The sequence below is a fragment of the Otolemur garnettii genome, unplaced genomic scaffold (assembly GCF_000181295.1).
Source record: "Otolemur garnettii isolate 467f Iridium unplaced genomic scaffold, OtoGar3 scaffold00009, whole genome shotgun sequence".
Lineage (NCBI taxonomy): Eukaryota > Metazoa > Chordata > Mammalia > Primates > Galagidae > Otolemur > Otolemur garnettii.
The window spans coordinates 17,417,017-17,431,271 of NW_003852404.1; positions in this window are offsets into that span (position 1 = coordinate 17,417,017).

Genomic DNA, 14,255 nt, shown 5'->3' on the forward strand with positions numbered 1-14,255 from the left:
ACAATAGCCACTATGTTTAGGGCCTCTAACCTATTATTCACAATTTGTTTTCTCATAAATTTTTACAATAGTGCTACAGGAAAAATATGATTCTTGTTTTAGATATTAAAGTATATACATGACAGCAAAGTTGAATAGTAAGCTTGGGACCTCCGATCTACTAAGTATGGTACAGAAGAATGTGTAGGGAAAAAAGAGTTTATGTCATTTTTGAGAAAGAAAGAAATTAAGGCATGGGGTAGGGTAGTGGCTGCCTCTGAGTGTGTGAGTTAGTGAGTTCTGAAGCAAACAAACAAATAATAAAAGAAGCTGTAAAGATGCATTGTGCTCATTTGACCGGCTCTTTTCCATTTAATTCGGATGATTGTCAGCTTGATTCCCTAAAAGCTAATGGCATATATTTCAGGTACATCAACAAGCATAATATTGGCCTCATTCTATTTTTACTTTCCCAAGAGTATTTCTGTTGTAACTGACGTGCATGCTTTTTTTTTTTTAATCCTCGAGGAAGACCTAATGTAATATAAGTATAGTATGCTAATACACATTGATTTGTGCCTTTGACACCACTCATAGAGCAGAGGCTAAAACCTTTCTTTTAAAAACCAATTTACATATTACTCTTGATTACAAGAGAATGTTATCTATTATACTATCCCTGAAACACAGTAAGTAGTTAAAAATATATATATAATGAAATCAGCAAAAATATGTGAAAATAGAAGAATTTTTACTAATTTGCTCCTTCCAAGGCCAATAATGCTTTGCTTGGGTCTAGCTACTAAAAATTATCTACTTCATGAATTATTTTTTCTAAGAAAAGGCAAACAACTAAAACATTTCTCTTAGCCAGTAAATTGTGTACTTTTCCACAAGGCAGAATTAAATTTTGCACCTACAGTATTAGTTATTTGTAGGCTATTTGACATCCTTTCAATATGTTATTAGATGAACATGTATTATTAGATGAAATAATACGTGTAAAGTGACGAACTGGCTGCCTGTTACTGAGAAAGTAATCAGTGTTGGCTTTTACTTTTAATATTATTCTTTAGATTGAAAAGATAATGTTTTTCTGAAGCCTTATCATTTGCTAGTAGAGATAGCATCTAAAGTGAAAAGGATCTTTACTAGAGACTTTTTCCTCATGTGTTATCCAACACCTTGGGAAACTTTGGCATGTACTAAGCAGAAATTCTCTTGCTGACATTCAGGGTAGAAAAGAAAAAAGCAGAGCAGCACCTGTGGCTCAAAGGAGTAGGGCACTGGCCCCATATGTCAGAGGTGATGGGTTCAAACCCAGCCCCAGCCAGAAACTGCAAAAATTAAAAAATAAATAAATAAATAAATAAATAAGAAATGCAGGAGGTACTAGATGAAGTTAGTGAAAGAGAACACCTTTAGTGCTCTTGGTTTCACCAGCACTCTCTTCCCAACCAAAGAGTGTATCACTCTTAAAGATATCACTGTCATTGGTCCCTGGAAGGCCTCTCTGCCCATCAAACCATATTTCCAAGGTCCCTATAAACACCTCAGAGTAGAAGAAAGGAATTACCTTCCATCTCATGAGGCTAGGGGGTTCCTTTGAGCCTAACCTCTGGGGCTAGGACCAAGGTGGAGGTCTTTCCTGTTGGCAGCTAAAGTACCTATGATATGTTCGTGAAGAACTAGCTCTAGGCTGTTTGTAAATATCCTGCTTCAGAATCGGAACTTCCTATACTTCTTGTGTCTTAGAGCAGATATTCACTGCAATCTATCCAAAGCCAGCATGTGATAAAAAATGTTAAAAATTGCAATTAAATACTTTAAAAAGTTAAAAAGGAAAGTAAGCAGGAAATTTAAAAATTATAACGGCGTCATAACTCAAAACTAAGAGAAAAATGGAAAGAAATTCAAAACAAGCTCTTCTTAACATCTTTTAAGACTGACATTCTATCTGTTAGGAGTCATTTCTGCACTGACTCCAGTGTAGCTCACAAATAAAATCTTTAAAGAAGAATAAACAGACTTAGCTTTAACTTTTAATTATTGAATTAATATGGCCAAAAAACAAGTGGATAGAATCATAACCTACTGTGTTGTTATAGTCATGGAAAATAGACTACATTCAGATATTTTCTTTAAAAGTGATCCATTTTATATTTATTAACTTTGTATTGGCATTTCTTTTACAAAGAAATGGAATATGGTGATAGGATTATGGGAAATTAAGAAAAAAGAGGATGAGGGCAATGTATGCATGAATTCTCTCCCTTCCTTACATAGGCCTTGTAAACAATTCATGAAGAAGCAACACATCACAGTGCAGTATAGTGTTACAGGAGGAATAAATGTATTTGCTGGAAGCAGAAACATGTGTCTCTTCAACAGCCCCTGAGTAATCCTTAGCCTAAGGGATCTGAATAACCCATTATGGCGATAGCTGGTAAATGAAGCATATCATTACACCGTATTTATAACAAAAAGAAAAGTATCCTTGTGGACCATTTGCTTAGAGCTTCCTGGGCCCTTTACAAACACCCACATGGAAGATTCTAATGTAGACAGGAAGACTGATAAAATTGAAGTCTGGCATGTTATCAACTTATTATCAAAATTCTCTGAAATGGATGAACCTCGTTCTCATATGCTCGCTCCACATCCATTAAGTGAAACATTTTCTGGGTTTTAATTCAGCTATAGTCTAACAGTCATTTCACTCTACTTTTCTTTCTATTTTACCCTGCCCTATATTACCTTGCATTGGTTCGACAGTCTCTAGACACAAGCTCTGTTGTTACACACCTACTCCCAGTTAGACAGTGGTCCATGCCCAGTGTTTGAAAAGCCTCTGGTTCCCTGCCTTACCTAATCCTGAATTCTGACTCTATCACATACTGGATGATGATGGTGGTGCTGGTGGTGCTCGTGGTGGTGGTATGATAAGCTCATTCCATTTTTTCTCTTTAAAACTCAAAGCAAACAGGGGCCAGTGTGGCAGCTCACACCTATAATCTTAACACTCTGGGAGGCCAAGGAAGGTGGATTGTCTGAGCTCACAGGTTCAAGATCAGCCTGAGCCAGAGTAAGACCTCCTCCCTAAAAATAGCCAGGTGTTGTGGCAGGTGCCTATAGTCCCAGTTACTCAGGTGGCTGAGGCAACAGAATTGCTTGAGCCCAACAGTTTGAGGTAGCTGTGAGCTATGACATCACAGCACTCTACCAAGGATGACAAAGTGAGACTCTGTCTCACAAAAAAAGATCAAACAGTAGAAAGTACTAAACTAATCTTTGGGATTAGGTTTCAGCCCATTTTTCAGGAAGTTCAATGTTGAAAGTTGAAACCTATCTCAGGAAGAAAAGAAAAAAGAAAAAGTTGTTCTGAGAGCCAGGTTGTATTTTGAACTTTGACCTCTGTTATTTTTTATAATTAATATGAGTATTCATCACAGTGCTGTCAGCAGGTCTACATTTCCCTTCTCATACTCATGAGACATCTTTAATAATTTATTATTGGTATGGGGATGCTAAGGCAGCCCTTCCTGCATGGAACAGGGGGAAACCCTTCATGAAAAATCAGGTGAACCTTTTTCTTATTCCCCAAGGAAGTTTTCAAAGTTCACAGAGGAAGAACTAATGTGTTTCCCTTACTCAAATAATATTATGGCAAAAGTACAGGTGAAAAAAGTGAATCACTGGAACAAGAGACAAAAATAGAAGCAGCAATAAATAGCTAATTAGATATCTGGCCCAGTTAAGCAACATTTAATTTTCATAGCTCATATGAGGACTTCAGAAAACCAGGAAAGGCAAGCAGACAAGCACTCCCTCACCTCCAAATAGCTTAATACTCTAATGCTATCCAAGTTTTATTTATAGTCACATTTTATGTAAGTCAAGGGTCAAGACTATGACATTCTTCTATGCATTTAGTGAGCATCTAGGGAATCTCACCTTCGTAGTTTGTTCAGAATGATCCTGAGTTAAAAGGATGTGAAAATAGAATTCAGCCTCAGTTATGACTAAGACCCTAAGTCATAAATATCAATTACTATCATGATCTTAAGTGAATTCCCAGACCATCAAAATATAACAATATTTGAAAAGGAGACACTTTAATCCTAATTTTGCAACTCTTATTTTAGCAGCCACTTTAAGTGTTTAAGAGGCTGAAAATGGATATTTGAGAGAAAATTTCCTTATAAAAAATGTGTTGAAGTTCTGTGGCTATTTATCTGCTCTACTATGGAGAAGAGGGACTATTTCTCCTCTTACCTGGAGCATGATTAAAACTAAAAAAACTTCAAAACATTCATCCAGAGAGGTCACTATATGTCTCCCAACATGACCAAGTTGTAGGCTGGCCATCCATGTCAATAAACTGAAGATTGATTTAAACCTAAGACAGGAAACTATAAGAATCTTAGAAGAAAATTTGGAGGAACTCTTATAGATATTGGCCTAGGCAAGGAATTTATAGAGAAGACCCCCAGGCTTGGCACCTGTGGCTCAAGTGGCTAAGGTGTCAGCCCAGGTCCGCCAAACAATGACGGCTGCAATCAAAAAATAGCCAGGTGTTGTGGCAGGCACCTGTGGTCCCAGCTGCTTGGGAGGCAGAGGAAGGAGCCTCGCTTGAGCCCAAAAGTTGGAGGTTGCTGTGAGCTGTGATGCTACAGTACTCTACCCAGGGGACAGCTTGAGGCTCTGTCTCAATAAAAAAAAAAAAGAAAGAAAGAAAAGAAAACCCCCAAAACAATCTCAGTAAAAACAAAAATAAATAAATGGGACCTTATTAAATTATAAAGCTTCTGCACATCCAAGGACACAATGAAGAGAGCAAATAGAAAACCCCCATAGAATGAGACAAAATATTCCCATGCTACCCATCTGATAAAGGACTGGTAAACAGGATCTACAAAGAACTCAAGCAAATCAGCAAGAAAAAACTAAACAACCCCATTAAAAAGTGGGCTAAAGACAAGACCAGAAACTTTTCTTTTTTTTTTGAGACAGAGCCTCAAGCTGTCCCCCTGGGCAGAGTGCCGTGGCATTACAGCTCACAGCAACCTCCAATTCCTGGGCTCAAGCAAGTCTCCTGCCTCCACCTCCCAAGTAGCTGGGACCACAGGTGCCCACCACAACACCCAGCTATTTTTTGGTTGCAGCCATCATTGTTGTTTGGCGGGTCCGGACTGGGGATTCGAACCTGCCACCATAGGTGTACGTGGCTGGCGCCTTAGCCGGTTGAGCTATAGGCACCGAGCCAGAAACTTTTCAAATGAAGATATACTAAGGACCAACTAAACTCACAAAAAAATGCCCAACACCTGTAACTAATAGGTAAATGCAAATCAAACACACAATGAGGTATCACCTAACTACAATGAGAGTGGCTTGTATTAAAAAGCCCCCAAACACAGATACTGGTACAGATGATGTAGAGAGAAAAGGAACTCTTAAACACTGTTTGTGGGACTCCAAACTAGTGCAACTTCTATGAAAAACTGTATAGAGATACCTAAAAAAACTTCAGGTAGACCTCCCATTTGATCCAGCAATCCCAGCGCTGTGTATATACCCAAAGGGGAAAAGGTCATTTTATCAAAGGACACCTGCACTCAAATGTTTATAGCAGCACAATTCACAATTGCAAAGATGTGGAAACAACCCAAGTGCCCACCAATACATGAATGGGTTAATAAAATGTGTTATATGCATACTATGGAGTGCTCCTCAGCCATTAAAAGAAAATGGTGATCTAGTGTTATTTTGGAAAACCTGAAGGGAGTAGAAACCATTCTTCATCACAAGAATGAAGAAACAAACACATGCATTTAATACCAAATTAGAAAATCAATCAACACTTAAGTGCACATATGAAAGTAGATCTCAGTGAAAATCAAGCTGAGGGGGGTAGGGAGAAGGAATGAGCAAAATCACACCTATTAAATACAGTGCACACTATCTGGGTTAAGTACACACGTACATGTGTAACTTTGATTCAATCTGTACAAAAACAAAGTATGTAAACAAAATGTGCATCCCCTAATATACTGAAATTTAAAAAAAGAAGAAGAAAAAAACTGAAAATGAGAGATTCTCTGACCAAGGGAAGGTCTTCAAAGAACCTACAACCCACCTGTACATGATACCAGGAAAGAGCCATTTTCCAGCATCTACCAAACCCAGAGAATGCTAATGTCTGCTCATGACAACATGAATGAAGTGAGACCTTTTTTCCTCCTTTTCTCTGCATGATCCTGGTCATAGCCAGAAACACAGACAGAACAAAGAGAAAGGGGAGGTAGAAGCTAAGATGGGGAGAACAAGAAGCTGGCCACACCCTGCTTCCCTCCATGCAGGTTTTGGACTGCAGCAGACCTCACCTGGAAAGAAAAGAAGCTTTGACTTTGTATCAAGATTAAAGTTTTGATCACTACACATAATTGAGACATCCCAGTTGTTGAAATGATAGTATTTGGATGACAAAGGTGACCTCATATGTTCTCCAGAAGAAGCAGATTTATGAATCCCACAGTATGGACTTAAAAGAAAGGAGAAAAATGAAATGAAAGTTGCTTTACTATTGATGTTAGTAGTCTCATTTGTTGTGCGTTCTGGCTACAAGAATAATTTTTCATGTTTTTGTCTCAAAATGTAATGCATATTTTTCAACTAGTTAAAGAAATGGTTTTAAGTTAATTTTTAAAGTAATATGTATGTAAGTAATAAAAATTCTCCAATCATTTTGTAATTGTTAAACTTCTCTAAAAGTTTATGATGAGAATCATGTAAGTTGGCTCGGCGCCTGTGGCTCAAGCGGCTAAGGTGCCAGCCACATACAGCTAAGGTGGCGGGTTCAAATCCCCAACCCGGGCCCACCAAACAACAATGATGGCTGCAACCAAAAAATGGCCAGGCGTTGTGGCGGGTGCCTGTAGTCCCAGCTACCTGGGAGGCTGAGGCAGGAGACTTGCTTGAGCCCAGGAGTTGGAGGTTGCTGTGATCGTGATGCCATGGCACTCTACCAGGGGGATAGCTTGAGGCTCCATCTCAAAAAAAAAAAAAAAAAGAATCATGTAAGTTTAAATTTTTCAGGGTCCTTAGAGGTTTTATCCAAAGAGTACATAAATTTTCTCCATAAATTCTGCAAAAATAATCAACCAGCCTCTGATTAAACACCTCCAGGACCATAAATTTATGAGGCACTTCAGTCTTTGTTGAAGAGTGTTTTTTATTAAAAGTTCTTCTTCATGTTAAAGATAAAATCAAAACATTCAGCCCCTCTACTGCTCTGTTGGCTCAGCTAAACTACGCTAATTCTTCAATTCCCAGCTCAAATTTCTCCAGTATGATTCATTTGTCCCTGAGAGCCTGTTTGATCCCCTCTCCTTGTGTCCCACTGAGTTTCTTACTTATATAACGTAACTTAGCTGAGGGTGTTTCCTATCTCTGCATGTTTAGCATCCCCCTTCACTAAACTGAGCTGTTCCTAACACACTGGTCTGGGTCTTGCACAAGGTTCCAAGATAATCAGACGTGGTTTCTGCCCACAAATTGCACATCCATAAGTACCTAAGGGAGGTGCAAATTTCTGAAGGAGAAACATTATTATTTAGCTTTTTTTTTCTTGATCAACTACCCTCACTATTTGTAGCCTCATTTCTGTCCTTTAGACTGCAGTTTACATCTAAGTTTCAACTCCCCATCAACAGGCATTTGACTTTAACAAAAATGATTGTGTCCAGAGAACAGAAAACCTTCACATATCTGACAGCATTTGAGTCAGACATTCAATGACCGGTAGCATATGACCATAAATAAAAAGAACCTTTGCAAATAAAATAAAATAAGTTGATGAGTAGTCACTCAAGCAGATGCCACATAACAAATACAAAGGATACCAAGTCATTCTGTGAGGCAGAAGCTCAGGATACATGGGTGAGATATTAGTTGATTATTAGGTTCAGCCAGAAGACAAAAGGCCTTAAATAGCAACATACCAGATACTTTCATCTCATTTGGAGATCTGCAAAAGTAAACGAGATTTGGGGCTCTAGTTCTTACTCTAGAACTTGAAGAAATTTATTCCTTCTCACAATACTCCAAAAATTAGGCCACAGGCATGAAACTTGGTCTTAACTAATCTGGTGTTCTCCAGCAAGACCCCAAATATGAAAGGAGTCACCCAAAGAGGTGGGAACTATTAGAGATAATCAAGGAGGTGGTAACAGCAGAGATGAGGAACCAAATGCACAATAGATTGGATTGTTATTTAGAATTATTTAAGAATGTAGAGACCAACTACCAGATGGCTGATTCCAGGCACCTAGCACTCACTTCCTTCCTCTCCAAAAGAAAGATCAGTACAGTAAGTAGATAATCACATACTGAATACAGTTTCTAAGAGAGCACACTGGAATTTAGCGGGGAAGTAACAAGAAATCTCTGAAGCGCAGAAGGAGAGAGAAGTAAACCACACATAGACAAACAGAACAGAATAGAGAGCACAGAAACAAATCCATGTATTCACAACCAACTCATTTTTCAGAAGGGAAAAAGAGGGCCAAAGACATAGAAAACAAAACAAAACAATGGCTGAAAATTTCCCGCATCCTCTAAGACACATGTATATAGACACCAAGTTATAGGAAGTTCAAAAATCCCTAAGACCATTAAACATGAAATGTTGATTTGAAATTAAAAGCTTGGTGTATTACATCTCAAACAAGAAGTAGTGCAATTCAACAAACTCTGGGCCGAAACTATTGAAACAGTAGTTGTTTTATTCCAGCAGTGAAGAAACCTGGAGAGCAAGTGGGGACAAAACTGGGAAGGCATTTTCTACAGCCTGTTGAGAACTGAATATTTTTCCGTGCAAGAAATGGTCCGAAGCCTGGAAAAAGTGGTAGTCAGTGGGTGCAAGGGCTGTTGAAATGTGGTGGATGACAGTTTCCCAGTCCAGTCTCTGTGGTTTGAGAATTACTGTTTGTGTGACATGTGGTTGAGCACTGCCTTATGAGAGGATTGACCTGTCTCTGTTGACCAATCTCAGCTGTTTAATTACAGGTGTCTTCATTACTTAATCCAACTGGTTGCAGTAGACATCTGCTGTAATCAATCAGTTGACCAGGCTACATGAAGCTGTGGTGGATAATACCATCACCAAACCACCAAACAGACACCATGAGCTTTTTCAATGAATATTCAGTTTTTGGACTATATTTTGGCACATCACCTTTATCCTACCAAAGTGCCAAACACTTGTGATCATCAAAAAGAATGAATTTTTCATCACACATACTAATACAGTGTAAAAATGGTTCATCTTTATGTCATGACAACAAAGAAAGGCAAGCCTCGAGATGATTTCTCTTCTGATGCTCATTTAATTCACACAGACCTCATCTATCCACTTCTTTACATTGCTGATTTGTTTCAAATGGCCCAATATAGTTGGAATAGTAACATCACACCTTGCTGCTAATTCATGCATAGGTTAAGATGGATTCACTTCCACTACAGATTTCAGCTCATCATTACTCATCTTGGTCTCAGGTTGCCCATGTGGCTCATTTTCAAGATTAAACTCAGCAGAATGGGACTTCTTAAATCATCAATGTACTGTGGGTTCCTTAGGCACATCCTTCCCAAACACTTCATTGATATTTCAAGCTATCTGTGCTGCATTGGTTCCACAATGGAATTAATATATGAAAATAACACAATGTTTTTAAAGTGTGATAGCCACTTTATTCACACCTCTCAGAGGTGTGTTTGTATTTGTTTTGTGAACTCATCTATAAATGATAATTAGGTCTGTTGGGTTTTAGTGTTACAAAATTTTCTATATCCCTATTCACTTTTGTTTGCTTACCTGATCAGTTTCTGAAGAGTTGTGTGTTAAAAATTTCCAACTATCTTGATGGTTTTATCTATTGGTTTTTTTTTAATACTCTCAATACAGATTTATAGGTATCCATGGTTCACAAAAATGGCTCTCAAAAAAAAAAAACTGAAAGATAATCATAAGCCAAAATATTCATTTTAAAGAATAAGGATGTACCTTCACAATAAAAATAAGAAGTATCCACGTGAAATGTTACAGATATCAACTGTCAAACTAAGTACCTACAGAAATTGGACATTTCATACTTAATAGATTCAACCTCAAAAGGTCTTTAGATGACACATTACAGTCAAACTGACAGGAAGTTAAAGACAAAGAGACAATTTTTAAAACATCAAAAGGGAAGCACAAAAAGATTTTGTAGCCAAATTGATAAAAACAATTATCTTCAATTTCTAAGAAGTACAACTTAGGGTGATTCTCACTGTACTGCTTCTCAAACATTATGGTGAATGTTGGGAAATGTTTGGAGAAAGAGAGAGAATCAAAGAGAGAGACCAAAAGAGAGACACAGATGGAAACAGAGACTTGGAGGCAGAGACAGAAAAGGAGAGGAGAAGAATCCTTATTTTTATTTTGTATATTTTATTTTTACATTAAATAAAATATTATTTAGGTAAAACACATGTTTTGTATTTTAATCTACTACATATGTACACACTTTGGTTTGGCTACAATTAAAACAGAAATCAGCTAGAGGTAACAATGACATTTCAGAGCAGTTTTAGGAGACCTGAATCCTCGCAACAAAGGACTTCACAAAATCCTGTATACTGATTATTTTTCTTCCCAGCAAGGCCCCCAGTACACCCTCATATAGATAGCTCTGTAGGAGGCAAAGGTCTTACTGGAACTATTCAACACTCGTGTGCATATATGGAAGTAAAACCCAATGGAAATCAAACAGGTAGAAACGGGGAGGAGGGGATGGGCAAATTCACACCAAGTGGGCACAGTGCACACTCAAGGGTGATGGGAACACTCTTAACTTTGACTTAAATCTTACAAAAGCAATTAAGGTATGTGATATTCTAAAATTTGAAAAAAATTATATCTGTATTCTGTTTCTTGTTATGTTAACCAAGAAACTTCCAGAAATACTTACCTATTTACCATCAAGTTCTTTAGTTCCTCAAGAATGAAACTTGTAACTAACAAGTTTGTAAAGAACTGATTGTTTAGTCCATAGAATCAGTTTCTTTGTAAAAAACAGAACATGTTTACTTGGATTATAAATAATCTCGCAAATCTTGGATTAAGGAGCCATTACGGTAGGGTCATCTGTTAGTTGAAAGGGTCCTGGATTCTCTGAGATTCAGCTCTTTCATTGCAGGTTAGTGTAAATTAAAAGTAGCTCACTTTTGTTTTATTATATTTGGGGGTTTTGACATTAAATAAAAAAACTATACACACCCAGTCAAATCACATTTTGGACCTCTATTATAAATCTTGTTTAGTATTAAATATCTGGTTTGTGTTCCTTGGAGTTTTAGGGCATTTAAAATAAATATTGTCTACATATAGAGAGTGATACTGTGTGTGTGTATGTGTGTGTAGGAAAAGCCTCCTATGAATTTCCTCCTCATAGCCTATTTGATAAAAGTATCAATGTGAGCATTGTAAAAAACTCCATTTCCTCCTCCTCAACACTTTTCATTTGACAAATGAAACCCAAATGGAAATCAATCATTTCTTCAACATCCCACAGAAGGACACAAAAACAGCACCCTATCCAATCTTTGCCTCTGTCTTATTCTTGAATCAGAACCAGGACCTTAAATAGTTTTCAAATCCCTAAAAATATTCAAGAAAAAGAATATCGATAACATAGAAAGTCATGTTAAGAATCCTGTTCAGACTATTTCCAAATTCTTCCTATTCTTGATTCCAACAGGTATCTGGCAAACATTATTCTTCTCCCGTGTGTAGCCATATTTAATGGTGAACATTTACAGGTCATAGACTTAAAACTTCCCACAGGAAATAATAGCCAATAAACCAATTAGCTGTTTCCATGTCTATGAGCTTGGCCCAGCTGAACTTGAAGCCTCTGTAGTCAGTGGGGTTTGAATAGTGAACTGTAATAAGGGAAGCAAAATCCCTGACTTCCTGAAAGTGTTATTCCTAAAAGCACCAAATGTCCCATTTTTCTCATGACTTCACACACTAAGAAAATTCAGGTAAGGCAAACCTTAATGTTTTTTGCAACTGCTGGAAGTTTTCATCCCCTACACTGCCCCAGCAATACTGTATTGTAATTATACTTCACATAAATGCCTTTTTCTTAGAAAAATTTTTAGGTAGAAAAATGACTTCCTTTGAGGCCAAATGTCTTGTACTCACATCAAAAGACTTGCCACAATGTACTTACCCTCAAGTTGTGTTTTTTTAGAGCCATGTAGCAAGGGACGGTTATAAGTAAAATGTCAGATGGCTTACAATTTGTTTTAATAACCGGCAGTGGGATGCTTGTTATTCACATTAAATACATAATAGACATAGCAGGTGGTGCAGTTTTCATTCCTGATAGATCATAAGAGACTGAAATACAACAATGTTGTATTCTGGAATATGTTTCCCCTCAAGCCTTCTCACCAGAATCAAAGAAAATTTGTGTTTCTGTGATTTAAAATAGTGCACGAGTAGCTCTTTGCTTTTCTATTAAGCCAGTGTTAGAAGCAAACAGATTATGAATACATATTACTTTTTAAATATTCTTTCTTGGCAAGGGTCTGGTTGGATGCTCTGGTTACCTAGGAGATGAGGACGAAATGGAAATTGATTGACTTATCAAACTGATTGTAAGCTGAGCTTCAAGTGGCAGCTGTGTGTGCTGCCCATAAAGCATAGCTGCTTGAAAGAGATTTTTTAAAAATTTGTCATATCACTCATGATGCCATGTAGACTACTAGGTAGAACAAAGTGCCTACATTGTTTTAGAAAAGGCAGCATTAAATGATATCCTAAGTGATTACGGCTAGGAGAAAAGATATTTTAATTCTGCCTTGGATGTTTCTTTTGATGTGTCAGTAGAAATGACTATATTGATGATGGTAGAATTCTATCGGTGGTAGGAACTTTGCTGCTGGCTCACTTTTTAGGAATAATAACCCTGCCTCCTTTTGGCAGAAATGGTCTAGTACAGTGGTTCTCAACCTTCCTAATGCCGCCACCCTTTAATACAGATGATATCATCACGCCACGTACTGCAATGTGGGTGGACCCACCTGGGGACAGATAGAGGAGAGGTGTCTTGGTTTCTAAGACCATGGAAATACATGTTTTCCAATGGTCTTAGGCAACCCCTGTAAAAGGGATGTTAGACCCCCAAAAGGGTCGCGACGCACAGGTGGAGAACCGCTGGTATTGGGAAGAAAAGAAAATGGACCTCACTGTAAATACAGCTATAACCTCCACCTCCTCTGTTCTGTATACCTCATGCAATTTTTTTTATACAAGTAGGCAGTACCAACTGTAGACAAAAAAAATAACTTTTGTATCCTGAGTTCTTCTAACTTCTTACTAATATCCTCTTTCTCCTCAAAAGAACTCTTCGATTTCATGATGTCCTCTCAACCGCCTGGCTTTCTCCCAGGCACCAATTTTTGGCACCATTCCACTATTAAAACGTATACACGTATCTCTTCGTCTCATAATGTTCAGGGTCCTGCTTTCATACAGCAATCCAGATGAAAATAATGTGATTAAATGCTACTGGGTTATACTACTTGTTGTGAACTAAATGTATATGCCCTCCCAAAATTCATATGTTGAAATCCAAGCTCCCAATGTGATGGTGTCAGGAGGTAGGGCATCCCAGAGGTAATTACATCATGAGTACAGATCTCATGAATGGGATTATCGTCCTTCTAAGAACAGACATGAAAGCTTGTGTTGTGCCATATGAGAACAGAGACAAAAGGTGCCATCTGCAAACCAGGAAGCAGATGCCAGACACTGAATCTGCCGCCGCCTTGATCTTGGACTTCCCAGTCTCTAGAACTATGAGAGATAATGTTTGCAGGTTAAACCACCAAGCCTAACATAATTTATCATAGTGGCCCAAGCTGTCTAAGAGGATAATGTAAAAGGTTATTCCTCCAAGAGTTATTTTCATTTTCTTGACCAGAACCTTAACCCATCATATGGGACCCATAATGATGAGATGCAGCCTCCCCTGGGAGACAAGTGGAAAGTATACATTAGGTCAAAGGAGACTTCGTTTTTGCTCCTCAATTCACACTCTTTAGTTACCATAAAATTGCAAACATACGAGCCAGAACGGTTTATCTCAGGAACTAATTGAAAACTAGACAAAATAAGAAGAAAAAAAATAACTGGAATTTTTCCTCTCTTACTGTAGAAA